A 6,240-nucleotide genomic window follows, 5' to 3' on the forward strand; every position below is an offset into this window, starting at 1 on the left:
TTTATTTTCAAATCTTTCTCATTTTATACCTGAGCTTTAAGCTTCTTGAAATGAGAAAATGCCTCTAATTGTTCTTTTAAGAGAACAATCCAAGTAACCCTAGTGAAATAATCAATGATAAGAATGAAATACCTTTCTCCTTTTGAGTTATTTTCTCTATTTGGGCCACAAATATCTGTGTGAATGAGTTCCAGAGGTATGTATGACGCGAACTCTTTTGATTTGAAATGAGTTATAGTCTACTTTCAAAACTGACATGACTTACAGATTGTGTTATCGGGCTTCGACAGTCTTGGTAATCCTTTCACTTATCCCAGCTTGCTGACTTTTATTAAATTGCTAAAATTTGTACGCCCAAGCCTCTTGTGAAACAAGCATGCCTCACTTGTTTTTCTTAAGTACCAGTTAACACTGGAATCATCAAATACATACATTATTGTGGGTTCTGATTGCTTTTCCCACCAATTTTCCATTCTTTATGTTGTGGATCTCACAGTCTTTGGATCAAAAGGTCACATCATAGCCATTATCACACATTTGGCTAACGCTGAGTAGATTCTGCTTGAGACCTTCTACATACAACACATTATGTGCTTCTATTTTTTTATCAAGACTTGCCACACCTTTACCCTTAATTCTTGTTGGGGCATTGTTTCCAAAGGTGACATTGCTTCCTTTGTATTTTTCCTTAAGTGTCAAAAATTTGGTTTTGTCTCTAGTCATATGTTTTGAACATCCACTATACACATACCATTTGTTTCCATGGTTATGAGCTGATATGGAAAGACCACACCACATGCTTTCTTTAGTTTTTTGTTTCCAGCCCCCATTATATTTTCGGATAGTTGATTGTGTATCATAATGGGACTTAGACAAGTGCATTCAAACTTGCATCTGCACTCACTTTATTTGTGCCCAAAATTGTTACATTTGAAGCATTCTACTTCACTTAGTAAGGGAGAGAAGACATTCTGATTTCTAAGAAAGGAAAATTGAGACTCAGAAATCAGGTGTATATTATATCTGATATTTTCATTTCTTTCAACTTTAATTCTTCTACAATCAATGGCTTTATATCCAAAGATATGACACATATAACAATGACCATAAAACAAATATGCATGCTTTTTGTTAAGAGCATTATGAGATTGAGTAGGAAAGTACCTTGGTCGTCTGAATGATTGGTTTGTTCTCCATTAATGATCTCCCCTTTGTCCAGCTCCTTTTTTGTCTTCATTAATTATTTCATGATGCTTCTTCCCATGACTTTGTGGTTCTTTGAATCCTATGGACTTGAAGTTTATGTTCCTAACTGAAGATTCTTGTGTCTTAGACTATCCCAGACTGGTTTTGATTCCTGAAGGCCTTTGAATACTCAAGGTTTGATCTAGTTTCCTTCACCCTTCATCAAATTTTTCATTCAAAACCTTCTCGGTCTTTGTTTTCTCAAGATTGATTCTTAGAGAGACAACCTTTGCTTCAAGACTCTAACAATTTTATTCCCATTCTTGAATCGAGTCTTGAAGAACTTATTCCTTTCATTTGGCCTCCTCCTACTCTAATTTTAAAGACAGAATGTCATCTTTTCATATCTGTGAGCTCGTCTCCTTTTTTAACTGGAGTACCTCCCATTTAAATTGCTTGTTCTTATTTTCCAGTCTCTCACAGTTCCCTTGATTTTCTTTCTTTAAAAGGACTAGATTGTCCTTGCTCTTGATAGCTTCTTCAAGATTTTATTTTTGATAAGTATACTCCTCATTAGAAAAGTTATACATATAGTCTGTAATTGTTCTTTCAGTTGCTTATTCTTCTTCCTTTCCTTTTTTAATTCATCGAGGGCACTGATAAGTTCCCCTTCAAGGTATACTACTCTTTCTTCTTCTTCCTCTTCAGAATCCATAATACCTTGTTTCTTGGAGTCTGTTTCAATGGCCATAAGAAGATACTTACTTGACTCATTTTCTGATGAGTCTTCACACTCTAGCTCTGATTCTAACTTGTCTTCTTTGGAATAGAACCCCTTCTTCTTATAGGGATTTTTCTTCTAATGTATCTGAGACTTGTTGCCAAATTTTAGAACCTCTTCCATTTTAGCCTTCTCTTTATAAGGGAAATTGGAAGAGAAATGTCCAACTTTACCATAATCAAAACACTTAAAGGGAAACTTCCCTTTATGTTTTCCTAATCGATGCTTCATTTTTCTAGCTACTTGAGCCAACTCCTGATCAGATTCACAGCTAGAGCAATCTGGATGGTCATTGTGCTCCTTTCCCTTTATATATACTTTGAATGTTGCTTCCTTTGGTTCAGAATTATCTATTCCGACTCTCATCTCATAAGCTATGAGAGTACCATGCAACTTATCCATCTTAATATCCTTTGAATTATCCATTTCCTTAACAGCTGAGATTTTGGCATTAAATCTCGTGGGTAGAGATTTCAATATTTTCTGAACGATAATCTCTTCCTTGACTTCTTCACCAATTCCTCTAATCATAATAACCACTTCATCAACATTGAGGAATTATCCTGCTATGCTTTCATTCTCATTCATCTTCAAGCTTTCAAACCTCATTTTGAAAGTCTGAAGTTTCACTTTCTTGACTTTGTTATCTCTTTCATGACGTTGGTTAATATTTTCCCACATTTCAAAAGAATACTTACAATGCATAAATTTTACAAGTTCTGATTGACAAAGACCAACAAGAATGGCATGCTTGGAGTGCTCAGATATATTTTTTCTCCATCTCCATGAGTGGGGAGAATATGAGGGACATTGTAGTTTACTAGTACTAATGTCAAAACATCTACTCCCAATGAAAAAATATATGCTCCCATTCTCACTTTCCAAAAAGCATAATTGGCCCCATCAAAGATCGGTACTCTACTTGAGTAAACTTCCTAGCTCTCTTGCCTAGACATAATTCCTTATATATCTACCTTCCAGTGTTTAAATTGTTGTTGAAGGAACCTTGCCTCTAATACCAATTTTTGAAATAAGGAACTTTTGAGGGGGGGGGGGGGGGGGGGGGGGTGAATCAATAATTTAAGAAACTCTTAATTTTCTTTTTCTTACTATGCTTAAAATCCCTTCTTATGTTATTTCACTTGTGAGAGAATTCATTCATGAAATAGTGAATCAACAATATTTTAGACATACATATTCAAATAACAATCTCATCAGCAGCACACATTTGACATGGTCTTTTCATGTGGAAACCCAGAGAGAAAAAACCACCAATTTGTTGTTTTTTATATGATGTAAATTAAGCATCCACTTAATTATATCTATTGGTTTTTTAGAACCCACTCAAAGGAGGCATTGACCCCCTTTGTTTAGAAGGAACCAACTTGGCAAGAGGCACCAACCTACCCTTGCCATTGTTATACTATTTGCTACACTTTTCAAAGTAAAAACAGAGGCATAAAATTTTAAACTAAAATACCACTAAATGGTTGTCTCCATATTCATCTTCTTCACTCTGGTTTCTATGTTCTCCTAGAGCAGGTCTCGTCTTCTTTCTCACAAAAACACTTTCTCTACACTCTACCTTCACTGCCAAGGGCTCTTCACTAATTTCACACCAGAAATACCCTCACCATGCTTCACACTACACGCTCACTACTTCTGGTGCACTCTCAGGCCAAGTCAAGTCAACTGCTTCACTCTTCTTTCACATCAAACTCAATACATTCACACATCTTCTCAACTCCCCCAACAACTCAATGGAAGTTTGGTGTTTTTTTCCTTTACTACACTAAGCTCGATGTAGCCTCTATCAACGTCAACACTGCCCAAGCATGTACCCCTAACATGGACCTCCATGTTGTACACTTAATTTTAGTCCCCCTACACATTTCACAAAAACTCCCCATGCTTATTTATCACTCACAGAGATTAGTTGTACCTCCACATGTCATCTCTATTCTTCATATACATCTACCAAGTGTGCACGGGAAGTCTTCGACCACCAACATTACTCCTCTGCATTCAAAACTACAGTTTCTGACACATACGCCTTTAGTGGATACCTGTACCATTATATCGACATTCTTCCACCGCAGTGTTGTGTAGTGGTGCAACACTGTGAAAATGTCGATTTCCAACTTTCGATTATGTCTAGCCCCTTTTGTATTAGCTCCCTACTATAATTCCATCATAGGACCGAGGGCCATGACTTGAGGCTTAGGCTTAAGGCATTAAGCCCTTTAACATTGTGTTGGGGCCTTGTCTCCTTTGTATTTTTCTTTATCAAAATTTTTCAGTCAAAATGATTTATCGAAACTTTTATATAAACACACATACAAAAACTGCAAACTGCGAATTCCGATTGACCTTGGCCCTTTTTGTTTAACCCCCTTTTTGCATTTTTCTCCACAGGACCGAGGGCTTAGCCTTAAGGCATTAAGTCTTTCAGTGCTCTATCGGGGGCACTTTTCTTATGTTAAAGCTTTGTGCCCTTAGTTCCATGACCACGTGCTTAAACACTCGTGACCATGCTTTTAACACATTGTATCCCCACACAGTGCCGTTGTTCATTTGTAAACAAGTGCCAAGAGCCACAAACCTCCAATTGTCGATCTCCAATATGATGGCACACTACCACATGGTGCTTTCTGAGTGGTGACCTATCATGACCCATTAGTCCACCCATTATGTTCGGAATGGCCTGCCATGTGTCTGCGTCAGAGCTCACTTGAAGTTTCCATGTGTCTTCCAGAGGAGAGAAAAAAGGGACCCCATCAACCTTTTTTTCTACGAATTATTTTGTTAATTTTATTTTTCCCTTCTTGAAGGCTTTCATCACAATCAACGTGTTCTTCAAATCACAACATTTAAATGGTCCACCCTTGTAAAGATCTGATGTGTGATTTCCTATTAGCCTTCAACCATGTGTCGATCACCTCCAATTGCTGATATGGAAATCTGCCTGACCTCCAATCGCCAATTGCGATCATCGATACGCCGATGTGCTGACCTCTGATTATGATCAATGACATGGATTGATCGTTCACCTCTAATTTTGATCACCAATATGGAAGTTTTCTCTACCTCTGATTGCTGATATTCTTACCTTCTCAAGGCCTTAACATCCTGACCTTCAGCAGGTAATAACGTTCAAACCAGGAGTCCATTTTTGGACTTCCTCATATTGATGGAAATTTTATTCAGAGTAATTTCCAATGTAGAGAGTCCGATATAAGCTTTGAGTCCTTCTACTACAAGGAAAATCACTAGAAGATTTCTCTTCATATAATCCAAACACCCAATCATACCGCTGACCCTTGTTTGACATCAATGCCAATACTTACACAACAACCTATACATAACCAACCATCAAATGTCCAACAACATTTTCACCACCATTAGGAGGAATATTATCCTCACTATGATCATTTTTAACATAGTTAGGAAATTCATAACCATCATTGTTTGAAAAATATCCATTACCATTCTTAGTTGCTAGAAATTTTTCACTACCATCATCTGTGCTTTTGAAATATTGGCTTGGAGGATATTCATCATCGTCTTCATATTGCCCTTCGTTAGTGCTACCCTCATAGTCCTTAGAATTAGGACTAATTGGAAAATTTAACTCTCTATTTACATGATATTCTTCATCCTGTGCTTTGTCAGTTTTTCTCTCATAGTCATTAGATTAGGGCTACGTGGAAAATGTGAATCTTTATTTACTATAAATTCTTCATCATGCCCTTCGTCAATACTTCTCTCATAGTCCTTAGGATTAGAACTAAGTGGAAAATGTGACTCTCTATTCACTGAAAATTCTTCATTCTTCCCTTTGTCACTACCACTCTCATAGTCCTTAGGATTAGGACTAAGTGGAAAATGTGACTCTCTATTTACTGGAAATTATTCATCATGCCCTTTGTCACTACTACTCTCATAGTCCTTAGGATTAGGACTAGGTGGAAAATGTGACTCTCGATTTATCTAAAATTATTCATCCTGTCCTTCATCACTGCTGCTCTCATAGTCCATAGGATTAGGACTAAGTGGAAAATGTGACTGTCTATTTATTTGAAATTCTTCATTTGACCTTCGCTAGTGTTGCTCTCATAGTCCTTAGGATTAGGACTAAGTGAAAGATTTGACTCTCTATTCGTAGTTAGATATTTTTTGTTATATTCGTCAATATGAATAGAGTTGTTATGTGACGAAGATGTTGATGGTTCACAAAGCGAAGCTTCACTATCAAAAGAATCCATGACTTTCAA

This window comes from Pinus tabuliformis, chromosome 1_1, assembly GCF_031772625.1.
Source record: "Pinus tabuliformis cultivar Carrire ecotype Pingquan chromosome 1_1, CPIR1, whole genome shotgun sequence".
Lineage (NCBI taxonomy): Eukaryota > Viridiplantae > Streptophyta > Pinopsida > Pinales > Pinaceae > Pinus > Pinus tabuliformis.